This window comes from Ursus maritimus, unplaced genomic scaffold (assembly GCF_017311325.1).
Source record: "Ursus maritimus isolate PB19 unplaced genomic scaffold, ASM1731132v1 scaffold_30, whole genome shotgun sequence".
Taxonomy (NCBI): Eukaryota; Metazoa; Chordata; class Mammalia; order Carnivora; family Ursidae; genus Ursus; species Ursus maritimus.
The window spans coordinates 15,490,643-15,502,743 of record NW_024425564.1 but is presented as its reverse complement, the minus strand read 5'-3'; the positions used below and the strand labels follow the sequence as shown (position 1 = coordinate 15,502,743).

At 49.2% G+C, this 12,101-nt stretch overlaps 1 long non-coding RNA gene across 1 annotated transcript; it reads right to left on the bottom strand.

Annotated features, from left to right (window-relative positions):
- Window positions 1-201: 201 nt before the first annotated feature.
- LOC103664957 lies at window positions 202-10,525 on the bottom strand. The gene is made up of 6 exons (XR_005838786.1): window positions 10,444-10,525; window positions 6,640-6,803; window positions 6,272-6,514; window positions 5,610-5,765; window positions 1,507-1,736; window positions 202-791 (listed from the first exon to the last, which is right to left on the bottom strand). It is a non-coding gene; the product is annotated as an uncharacterized LOC103664957 (long non-coding RNA).
- Window positions 10,526-12,101: the final 1,576 nt, after the last annotated feature.

The following is a 12,101-nucleotide window of genomic DNA, read 5'->3' as shown; positions in this document are numbered from 1 at the left end:
ATCCCAGAGTCTTGGGATCGAGCCCTGCATCAGGCTTCTCCACTGGGAGCCTGTTTCTTCCTCTCCCACTCCCCCTGCTTGTGTTCCCTCTCTCGCTGGCTGTCTCTCTCTGTGTCAAATAAATAAATAAAATCTTAAAAAAAAAAAAAAAGAAAAAAAGGCTTCTAGAGTCCAAATATTTTTTTGATAAAATACTTTTATTTTGGCAAAACCTAGACTTAGGAACCTTTCCACGGGAATTTCCTCCATAATGTGATTTGCTAGAAGCAGGAGAGAACCACGTAATTTCCATGATGACGAGAGAAAGGTCCGTCCAGAAGGAAGCATTTTAACATCCCACTTAGGGAGATCATCCTGACAAAATTCAGAGGTGAAACTATAGCCTATTTTCACAAATGATCAACGAAGTTCAAATTTGGAATATTTAGTAATAGAACGTATGTCTTGATACTGTCTACAGGAGAGAGGGGCTGTGAACTCTTGGAGTCACAGATGTAGCACCTTTAAAACTCTCGGGGCCTTGCCGCACACAGAGCGGGCCAGGCTAGGAGCTGCCATCCTTGCAAAGCTGAATCACATCACAGGGGAGGAAGTAGGTCTCATAATCTAATCCAGAGCTTCCCAGCCTTTTATGAGAAGCAGTAAACTGCAGCAGTTAAGAGTGTGGATTCTGGATTCAGATCGTCAGGATGGAATCCTGGCTGGGCCATTGCCACCTGTGAGCCGAGCAAGCACCTTGACCACTCCGTGATTTGGAAGTAACAATGCGCAGAAGTCATGGAGAACAGGATCTGGGGCAGAGTACAGTTCTGTAAGGGTAGCTGTTGGCAGTATACCTTAGACCCAGGCCCTTCTGTCCCAGCGCCCCAATCTAGCTCCCTACTCACTTTGGGGTGAACATGAGTCCTCTTGGAGCCCGTGTATCTTTCTGTAACCCACAGTCCTGGTCATTGGGAGCCTCCATTTCCTGCCCAAACTGCCTTTCCCACTTTGAGGGCCTACATGCATCTATTCCCCAAGGTCTGTCCTCTTGGGATCACCCCCGCCCCAGACCCTGGGGGCAAAGTGGCACGGCTGTCAGGGGGGTGTGGATGGAGCTTAGAGGCCCTTCAGGTGTCAGGAATGAGAGGAGAAGGGGGGCACAGGCCACAGGCCGAGAGTGGGCTTGTCCTGCACTGCTGCATATAACCTCAAAGAGCCCAGAAATTCTGAACTTGAACCTGGCCTTCAGGTAGTCATGAAGGTCTATTTGCAAAGGCAGGAGAATAAGAATGTATTTGATTCAACAGTTCGACCTATGGTATGTGGTGCTCATTTGTACACTTGCTTGAGGCCCCACAAATATCAGGGCAGAACTGCCCTCTACAATGATTATAGCTTCTTTCATCAGCCACCCTACCAAAGATCCCAGATGCTGTCCTGCGTGACACTAAAGTCCACTCNNNAAAAGCACACGCATATGGCTTCCTTATTATATTTACGTTTTAAGAGAAGTTAGAACCAAACCTTAAAGGAACGACAGCCTGGAGCTGCGCAGACCACGGGACATCAGAGTCTGTTCACAAGAAGCTTGTTCAGAGGCAGCGCAGCCTTCGGGGAAGGTGACGTCATCCCCTCAGAAGCAGGACTTGGCAGAGCCCTGCTCGGTGCTCCTCCCTTCACGGGCCTCAGCTGCTTCCTCCAGCTCAGCTTCTCTGTCTCCTTGACAAACGCAATTCCACTTCTAGACACTCATGCTAAGAAAACAGTGTGAACTGTGAGCCCCAAGACAAGAGTGATGACATCTGCTTTTTAGCTGGTGGCTTCCTAACCCCAGCGCAGGGCCTGGCACATTGTGAGGGCTCGATGCCCAGTTCCTGCATGAGTGAAGGAGTGGCCGAGGATTCGTGGAGAAAGACATTTCCTGAGACATTAATTGCAATAGTGAAAATATTGGGAGGAAAACTATTAAATAAAACATCTATATGATAGATAACTAAGCGGTCATTAAAATTATGTTATTAGATAAATCCCAGTGGCATAGAAAAATGCTCCCGATAGAGTTTTAAATAAAAAAATCAGGATATAGGGGCACCTGGGTGGCTCAGTCGTTAAGCGTCTGCCTTCGGCTCAGGTCATGATCCCAGGGTTCTGGGATCGAGCCCTGCATCGGGCTCCCTGCTCAGCGAGAAGCCCGCTTCTCCCTCTCCCACTCCCCCTGCTTGTGTTCCCTCTCTCGCTGCCTCTCTCTCTGCCAAATAAATAAATAAAATCTTTTTTAAAAAATCAGGATACAAAATTATATACCAAATATAGAGTAAAAACCCAATCATGTGTAAAGAAACACACACACACACACACACACACACACCAGTTACATCAAGGTGTTAGCAGACTTGTTGCGTGTAGTGGTTGGGTTCTGAGCAATTTTAATTTTCCAATTCATCCTTTTTGCTGTTTTTAAGTTTTTCTACAATATGTACATGTGCACATATTAACAAGTTATATTAAAGAGAGAAAATTCCATAGACAAAGTGAAACATGAAAAAGGATGCCGAAGAAAAACGTTGAGCAGCCGTAGTAAATAAACTGGGCATTCTTGATACTTGAATATGGAACATGTGCACAGGGAAAGGACATAAACATTGCACTTTATAAGCACCGCATTGTTACGTGGAAAATGCAATGTCTTAAATAAAACTGTATTTAAAATGGGCACCATACAATTGTCTGACTCCATGTGTACAAGGGCAGCATGCAGCATTTGATGTGGGGGGCTGGATATTTCTTGGCCTTGTGGTAAAAGACCCAAAACAGTATTTGCATAGTAAAATAGAGGAGTTTCAACAAAAAAAAAAAAAGAAAGAAAAAAAGAAAAATTTTGCAATATACATGAATCAAAGGTTACTATCAATCATTTATAAACTCTTTCCACATATCAAAAAGCAAAAGATGAACAGTCCCACAGAAAAATGGGTAAAATATATGTGGCAGAGATTAGCTTTCCACCAAATTCCACTCTCCACGCCTCCCCCACCCGCAGTCCTGGCTCTGTGTTGGGTGGGTCAGCCCAGCCACAGGGCACTTCTCAGCGTCCCGCAGAGGCGGATGTGGTCTTACAGCCAAATTCTCTCCAGCACAGAGTGACATGGAAATGAAGGGTGCCAATTTTATGGCCCTCAAACTCCCCAGGGTTGTTTCTACATCAGTAGAATCCCATTTCCAAAACTTAATGTATCCTGAACTATTAACATGTGCTCAGCTCTTTATAGACATGATGTCATTCAATCTTACCAACAACCCCATGAGGCAGGTTTTAAGAAAAACCTGTTTTTTCCTTCCTACGTAGGGAAAACTCCGGTTCCCCCTACTGTGCTTTTCTGTCCTGTGTTTCTCCTGTGTGTTCCCATTGCTTTTACACGACGACCACGCTCTCGTGAAACACTCACACCTCTGACCCTTCTGGTCACCAAACGTGTTGGGAGGGTCTTCCCCACATCAAGCCAATTCTCTGTGACACCAGCTGGGTGTCCTACAATTTAATTCCATTCTGACGCTGTCCACCCACAGACAGTGTCAGATCCCACAGGTTAAGGGTCCAGTCAGTCCTATGGGACTGTCCCCTCACCTTCAGCTCCCAGTCTCAAGCCCCGTTAATCACCTATGCTTCTGACTAACCTGCTATGGACTGCAGTTTTCGTGTCTCCTTCCAAGTCAGGATGCCCCTAGCAAGCCCAGGTTGCTACCCGGCTATCACCAGAGGTTCCTGTGACCGCCTCCTCAAGTTTGATCAATTTGCTACAACAGCTCAAAGAACTCAGGGAAACACATTTCAAAGTTTGTTAAACAGTATTCTAAAGGGTACAGATGGACATTCGGATGCCAGAGATGTGTAGGGCAAGTGCCCACTTGTGGAACGGGGCCAGTACCCACTCTCCCAGCAACTCCAGGTGTTCCACTTGGAGGCTCTCCGAATCCTGTGCTCTTGGGTTTCTATGGAGTTTCCTCAGGTAGGCCTCACTGATCATTAAGTCCGTTTTTAGCCCCTCTCCCTTCTCAAGAGAATTGGGCAGGGAGGCTGAAGATCCCAAGCTTCCTACCAGGGTTTGGTCCTTCTGGTGACCAGCCCCCATCCAAAAGCCCACCCGGAGTAGCCTCACTAGAACAGAAGTGGTCCCTAGTGCTCTTACCGTTCAGGAATACACAAGGCATCAGGAGCCCTGTGTCAGAGACGGTCTCGAAGACTAACTATCGCAACAAGAGATGCTCCTGGTGTTCTTAGCACTTAGGAAATGACAAGGGCTTCAGGAGCCCTGCATCAGGAGCTTCGGGCAGAGAGCAAGCAATACGTTCTACTATTTCACCAAGGTATTATTATTCTCCCCACTTTAGAGATGAGAAAACTGACGCTACAGCCTCAGTTGACCCTGTGACATATGGTATGTGTATATATAGAAATGACCTGAAAAGTTATCTGCTGAAACATCCTCGTGGTTAGTTTTGGGTTTTCAAACTATAAAAACTATATATGTGTGTATGTATACGTATATATGTGCATATATATGTTTTCTCAACAAACATATTACTTGTATCATTTTCAAATGTAAAAAACTCTTATAAATGGTATAATCCATTAGAATTTTATGGATAATAGATTGTACAGCTTAAGACATTAGCCAAGCAATAGCCAGAAGAGTACAAACTATCCTTCCTTTTTGGGGTACACACAATTTTCACTACCAGAGTTGTAAAGCAAATCTGAAAGCTTCAAAAGGAGATCAGAAAAGCTAATAATTCTGGGACTTCAAAATTCATCAAGACCCTCCTGTGAGACCCTCTATCATCTGATAATGAGTGGGGTATACTGAGCATTTATGACGAATATGCCCCCATTAACCCGTGATACATGGGTCAGCACACTTTTTCAATAAAGAGCCAGAGAGTAAATATTTTAGGCTCTCTTTTGGGTACAGTCTGTTATAAGTACCTAGCTGGGCATGACTGTCCCCCAATAAAACTCTGTTTACAAAAATAGGCATCCGGCCTGGGAGCCATGGTTTACCAAATCTTGTTACAGATCCTTGCTACTCAAAGTGCGGTCCCTGGACCGGCAGCATGCAGACCATCTGAGAGCATGTCAGAGATGCGGAATCCCAGGCCTCTCCCCAGACCTACTAATTCAGAATCTGCATTTTCGTTAGATGCGCTGATGATTTGCGCCACACGGTCAAGTTTGAGAAGTGCTATTATAAAAGCTGTATTATCTGGGGATTATTTTACTTTGTTTTTTAGTACTGATGCCCAGAGATTCTGATTTATTTGGTATGGGATAGAGTCCAGGCACGGGGATTTTTAGAAGTTCCCAGGTGATTCTAATGTGACGTCAGAATTGCAAATCTATAGACATGGTCATCTGAGCATTTCTAATCGGACTTGATAAGAAAGAACACTGCCCATGAGAAAGGTGAATAAAACATTGAGCAACGCTGGCTCAGCTACTGCGAGAGAAATGCTCATTTGTTTCCATCTTGCCGAGGCGCAGGCCTGCACCCTCGACCCTGGGGATGACACCCGTGAGGACCCCTACCCAAAAGGGAAGCTCCCACCTGCTGATTCATGTTATTTCTTACCAGTTTCCGTGTGGCTTTCGCAGACCTGGTCATGGGGCAGAGCGAGTGCTGGGAGCCGGGTGCAGCCACACACAGAGTGAGAATCCAGGCACCATGATGTTGTTGTGGAAAAACATGGAAATACTTAGCATGCATTAATCCAGAAAGGATGGATGACTGTGGAAGTCAGGAAGAATCACATGACCAGAAAGCCTAACCCTTAATTTCATCATAGAACAGATTTATAAAAAGAACAAACATAAAGATGCTGAATACCAGATGGGATCCTTTTGAAATTTCCTGAGAGGGGAGGGGGAGGGAAGGCATTGAAGCATAGGCTGCAGCAATCACATCTGTGGGTGGGGGACCACCAAAGGCGAGGCATCGAATTTTCTAGAAAATAGGGTGCTAATTGTGCAGAAGGTTCGACTGGAGCTGAGGACCTGCTACCGTGCTACATGGTAACGGCATCCAAACCTTCTCCCGTGGAACCTGAGAATGAATTTCTGGGAGGCTCAGGTGGGGCTGGAATCAGGAATTTCTGCTCCTTCCCTCACACCCTGTATCTGCACCCCGATCCCCAAAAAGTACCATGCAAGTGTGCAAACGGAATGCGTGGTCCACCTTGAGGGGCAGGGTTTGCTGAGAGGGGGTGGGATTCGAGGTGGCTGGCACGCACACACCTGTCTTTTTTGGTGGGGCAGCTATCGTTCCTGCCTTCTCTTCCAAAGGTCATCAGAGCCCTCTTTGGTGGCTCCAGCAGCCCGCACAGCCTGGGAGAACATGTCCCGCAGACAGCAGGAAAACCCGAGACTCGAATCCGGCACCCACTGGCCTGGCGATGGCAGGCAGCCCCCTTTGTGGGCCAGCTTCTCCCTCATTTGACGATGGTCTGATCTCTGAGGTCTTCTCCAGCACAGACATCCCTGAAATCAGATGATTAAGTCTCTACAAAGCTTCTTTGACCACAAAGTCACATCCACAAACTGGACCCTATTTATTTTGGGGCGTTGACTTCGTTCTCTTACACGTCCGCAGACTGAATACTTACAATTTGTGGCCGCAGTCTCATGGTTTGCCCAAAGCGAGGGCTACTGGCGTTCTCATCTTGGGAGACTGATCTGGCCCACTATTTTCCAAGTCTGGGAAGAGGGTGGCTTGGAGGCTTTGGACAGGAAATCCGTTCCTCCTCTGAAATCAGTTAGCATGGGAAACCTAATATAGAGCAAAAGAGAGAAAAAAATGTACTGTATTTTCCACGTTGGGACAACTGGCATGAACTGGGGCTGATCCGGACACACCAGACGCACGGTCACTTCCTGCTGCCACATCACCCTGTGTCCTTTGGCAGCATAACAAAATTAGAACATCCCTCTGTTGGGTCAGGACAACGTGCATGCAGCACCCCTGAGACCTTCATGATGTGTGCGTTTCTCGGACTGGCCACTACACTCTTCTTTTGACACATCTGTTGTGCGATACAAAAGCTACTGCACCTGTCTTCAAGACGATGCCTTCATAAAGAGCTCACAGCAGGGACAGGCTGCTGCCTCCCGGGGGTTGAGCCAGCACCTCTCCTGTTCAGCTCAGGAAATGATTTACAACGTCAGAGCCCTGGGGCAGGCTTCCCCGTGCGTCTTTGTACCGTCGCGGCTGTTCCTCCAACCCATGCAGATGTGTGAAAAGGCCCCTTCTCAGAGTTTACAAGACACAGTGGCCAGATCGCCTCACATTGTGAAAAGGGCTGAGAAAATGCCCTCGTGGATGACTTTTTTTTACAAAAGATTTATTTATTTATTTGAGAGAGAGCAAGCGAGCAAGGGAAAGGGCAGAGGGAGAGGGAGAGAGAGACTCTCAAGCAGACTCTGCACTGAGCGTGGAGCCCACCGCAGGGCTCGAACCCACCACCCTGAGATCATGACCCGAGCTGAAATCAAGAGTTGGAAGCCCAGGGGCGCCTGGGTGGCTCAGTCGTTAAGCATCTGCCTTCCGCTCAGGGTCCTGGGGTCAAGCCCCGTGTCGGGCTCCCTTCTCCACTGGGAGCCTGCTTCTTCCTCTCCCACTCCCCCTGCTTGTGTTCCCTCTCTCGCTGCCTGTCTCTCTCTCTCTGTCAAATAAATGCATAAAATCTTTAAAAAAAAAAACAAACCAAAAACGAGTCGGATGCCCAACTGGCTGAGCCATCCAGCTCCCCATGAAGAACTTTTTACAGATTCTCTGCTTCGCTGCAGGGAGGCTAGCTCAGCTCTCGGGACAACAGGAAATAGGAGACATTTGTGGGCAGGCAAAGAGTCAACAACATTAAAAAGCCAGGGGTGCAATGAAACAACTAGAGAATGCCCAGGTCACATTCCCACCGTAGGAATGCTTCCTCGAAGAAACGTTTTTGAGGATCGTTAATAAAACCAGGGAATTAAAGCCGAAGTTGCATCCATTATTCACTTTAGGACCTTGATCACAAAGCCAGATCTCACCATCCTTAGTTTTCTCTTCTGTAAAGTTAGAATAAAAACAGTACAGGCATCTCTTGGAGAGAAAACGCGGTAACGTACGCCCAGCTCTGTTAGCACCGTGCAGAGCGCATTGTAAGGGCCTGGTAAGTGCCCGCTGTTATTGCTGTATCATTTAATTACTTCCTCCGGAGAAAGCCTCCCTAATGCACGTGACCTGCCCCTGCCTCCCTGCTGTCTGTTCTCTGACTGCCCAACCCCTGCCGGCCCGGAGGAGCAAGAACCCACAGGCATCCTATCCGATGGCCCTTATGTCTGATTGTGTGGGACTCAGGGCTCCATGTCCCTCCTCAGTTATAGACTGGCCTCAGGCTCCCTGCCTCCAAGCTTCCCCCAAATGTCCTCAGATACCTCAAAATCAACATATGTCAACCTGCAATCATCATTTTTCCGCCCCCCGCCTGCTTCTTCCCCCTTTGGTCTCTGTCAGAGAAGGGCACCCCTGGCTTCCCATCACCCTGTCGTTCCACCTCTTCCTGCTCCGTACCCTCAGCAGTAGACACCCGGTCCCCCAAGATCTCATAGGGCAGTCCTCTGCTCTGCTTCCCCCACAGCCCCTGCCTCACTGAGGCCCTCGTAGTGAGCCCCATGAGGACCCTGCCTGCCCCCAACTCCAGGGCCTTCCAGCCAGACTGCTGTGCCAGAGCGGGAATGCCCAGCTCCCTCATGTGGGCTTGAGACTGCACACGCCCTAAACCCAACCCCCCAACACGACCGTGGCAGGGGGTGAGGCTTCCTTCTTCAGATGCAGACTTGGGGGGCCTGCCTCTGTCCCTGTTCTGCCTTCCCAACCCCTTGCAGGTCTCCCCAAGATTGCCCTCCTCAATAGATCTCTTGCTTATGAATCCTTGTCTCAGGGTCTGCTTCTGGGGCCCCTGACCTTCAGCAGCCCCCAGCATTTATGGTCCGGCTTATCTTGGTGGCCTCTTCTCTGCTTTCCCCGTTGCAAAGATCTCTCCACTGCATTATTTTTTACCCTCTGTCTGCAACAGTGAAGAACATTTGACAATTCCTCCATTACAAATGAGCCAAGGTTCAAATTCTCTAGAATGATGCGTGCCGAAGTGTTCAGAGGTGAGGTGTCATAGAAGCTAGAGCTTACACTCAATATACCAATAATCACTGGATCTAGATATCCCTGCTACTCTTGCAACTCTCCTGTGTATGTGTAATTAATAAAATGGGGAGAACTTCAAAAGTCTCTACACTATTCATGAAGGAAAGGCCGATCAAAACTGAAATGAGATGCCACCTCACACCGGTTAGGATGGCCACGACAAAAAACCAGGAAACACGTGTTGGAGAGGACATGGAGAGATTGGAACCCTCGTGCTGTTGGTGGGAACGTGAGACGCTGCAGCCACTGGGGGACACGGTTTGATGGTTGCTCAAAAAATTAAGCATAGAATTATCATCTGATTCTGCAACTGCACTTCCAAGTGTATATCCAAAAGAATGGGGAGCAGGGTCTGGAGCAGACGTGTGTACCCCTCGTGCACAAAGCTAAAACACGGAAACAGCCCAAGAGTCCACTGACGGAAGAATGGGAAACAAAATGTGGTCTAGCTACCACGGAATATTACTCAGCCCTAAAAAGGAAGGAACCTCTGACACAAGTTACATCACAGATGAGCCAGGAGGAAATGACGCTGAACGAAATAAGCCAGTCACAAAGGTCGACTTACCTGCGGTCCCTGGAGTCATCAGCTTCCTAGAGACAGAAAGTAGAAGGGTGGCTGCTGGGGTGGAAAGTGAGGGAGTAGGGGGAGGGGGAGGAGGAGTCCGTGTGTACCGGGCGGGAGCTTCAGTCTGACAAGATGCAAAGGGTTCTAGAGGCGGAGCTGGTGAGGGCTGCACACGACATGAGTATACGTAAGGCTACTGAACTGTACACTTAAAAACAGTTAAGACAGTATGGGGGGGCTGGGGGGCTCAGTTGGTAGAGCCACCCATCCCTTGGTTTCAGCTCAGGTCGTGATCTCAGGGTCATGAGATCGAGCCCCGAGTCGGGCTCCCCGCTCAGTGGGAAGTCTACCTGAGTTTCTCTCTCTCCCTCTCCCTCTGCCCTTTCTTCCTCCTCTGCCCTCTTAAAAAATGGTTAAGATAGTAAATTTTATGTTACGTGTATTTTACCGTAATGAAAAATTCAGAAAAAAAGTCTCTTGTATGCTCACAAACCGTTCCTGAGCTGTCTCCAGCCCAAGTCCTCAGCGGAGTTCCCACCCTACCCAGCGACCTCACACTCCAAGTTTCTGGATTTCTAAGCCGTTCTGCAACGTGCCCTTTACTTTTTCCGCTCTGGGACAACTCAGCCTGCCTGAAACCCTCCGCCTTCCAGTTCTCACCTGTTGGTCGCCCCCAGGCTCCAGGGCCTCTTCCCAGAGGATCTGCTCCAGGACGCTTCTGCCGCTGACACGCAGCCCTGGGCTCCAGCTGCCCCGAGCTGTGCGGTCTCTTTTCCCACCGCCTGCCATCGCTTCAGGGTTGGCCGTCCCCTAATGAGCGGGCCTGTGCCCAGCACTGAGGGGCTGCTGTGGGAGTGAGGGGCACCCCGCCCAGCTTGCCTGCGGGCGCGGGAAAGGGCACATCCGTTCATCTCCAATCATTTGCAGTCACTGTGTGCAGTCCCTGGATCATTTCAGTTGCTCAGGAAACACCTCTCTAACGGAAATGGGTCACGAGGAAAGGCAACTGCTTGATGAGCAGTCAGGCCTGGAATGTCCCACCGTGTTCCAGTAATTCCAGTAAGGCCATAGTGATTTTGTTAAAACACTGTAGTGCTTTCAGACTGGTTGGTAATCGGCTGGAGGCCCCAACCCCTCAGAGACCCCTTCTGAGCTCTGGCCTCCCTGGTCTCTCCCTGGTCCCAGCACCCCGAGCTCTCCCCATCAGCCTTCTAATGGGGAACCCCCGGCACAGCAGAGAGTCTCTGGAAACTGTCCTCAGGAAGGGCCCCATCTGATCCTCAGGTCCCCATACCTTGCGTGTGATTCTGTATTTCGTGGTAAAAATTCCACTTGTGTTGATAGCTTCAGGCAAGAATAAACAGAAGAAGAGAATATATTGACTGCCAGGACACCCATAAGTCCAGAACACGCTGGCCTGAGCCTCTCGGGGCCCTTTCACGGCAATTTGGCTCCGGGTGCTGGCAGAGTTTTAGGAGCTCACGCACTCCTACCAGAAGGGTAAGACGGCCCTGGCAAGAAGCAAAAGTGGGCGGCAGCCTCCTGGGCACGAAAGTGCTCTTGGCTCTGAGACCATGGGGAATAGACAGAGCACGGCTTTGCAAAAACTTCTGCCAAGCGCCCACCTGGGACAGCTCTGACAGGAACCGTCTGGAATCAGTGTTGGGAGGAGCTCACCAGCCTGGCCAAAGGGGGCAGCCTGTTGTCCCGCCTGAGCCGACCCCGCGGAGAGGCGTCTTGGAACACCGGCGGCAGTTTTTCAGGTAATATCCAAGGGGAAGTTTTATTTTTTCTCCAGCAACACAGAAATGATGCATCCTTAGCATTTTAAGAAGGAGATCATCGTTGTTTACCCTCAAACGCAGACACCCTGAGTAACTTCAGGCTGGTTTGGACATGCAGGATTTGAAGCCGAGAACAGCAAAGGTTTCAGGATTAATTAGGGCAGGATTCAGTGCAATTTTTCAGGTGCTGCGATATGGCCTTTCATGCTCGTTGCTACACAGCCAAGGGGCTTGGGGGGCTGGGAGCCACTGCTGGTGTGAGCGGAACGACACGTGTACCCAGTGATCAACGCCACAGCCCACGGGAGGACGCATTCCCAGGTCTCCTATTGAACAGCCCTCAGTCTGTTCAGCAGAGCGGGACTGTGGGTGTCCACAGCTGTGGAAAGTTTGAGAGAGAAAGTATCCTTGGACGAATGAGGACTAAGCCACACACACACACACACACACACACATACACACAGCCAGACTTTGAGAGGTTCATGCCTTGATGTCGTATAAAAATAACAAGGGGCGCCTGGGTAGCACAGTCGT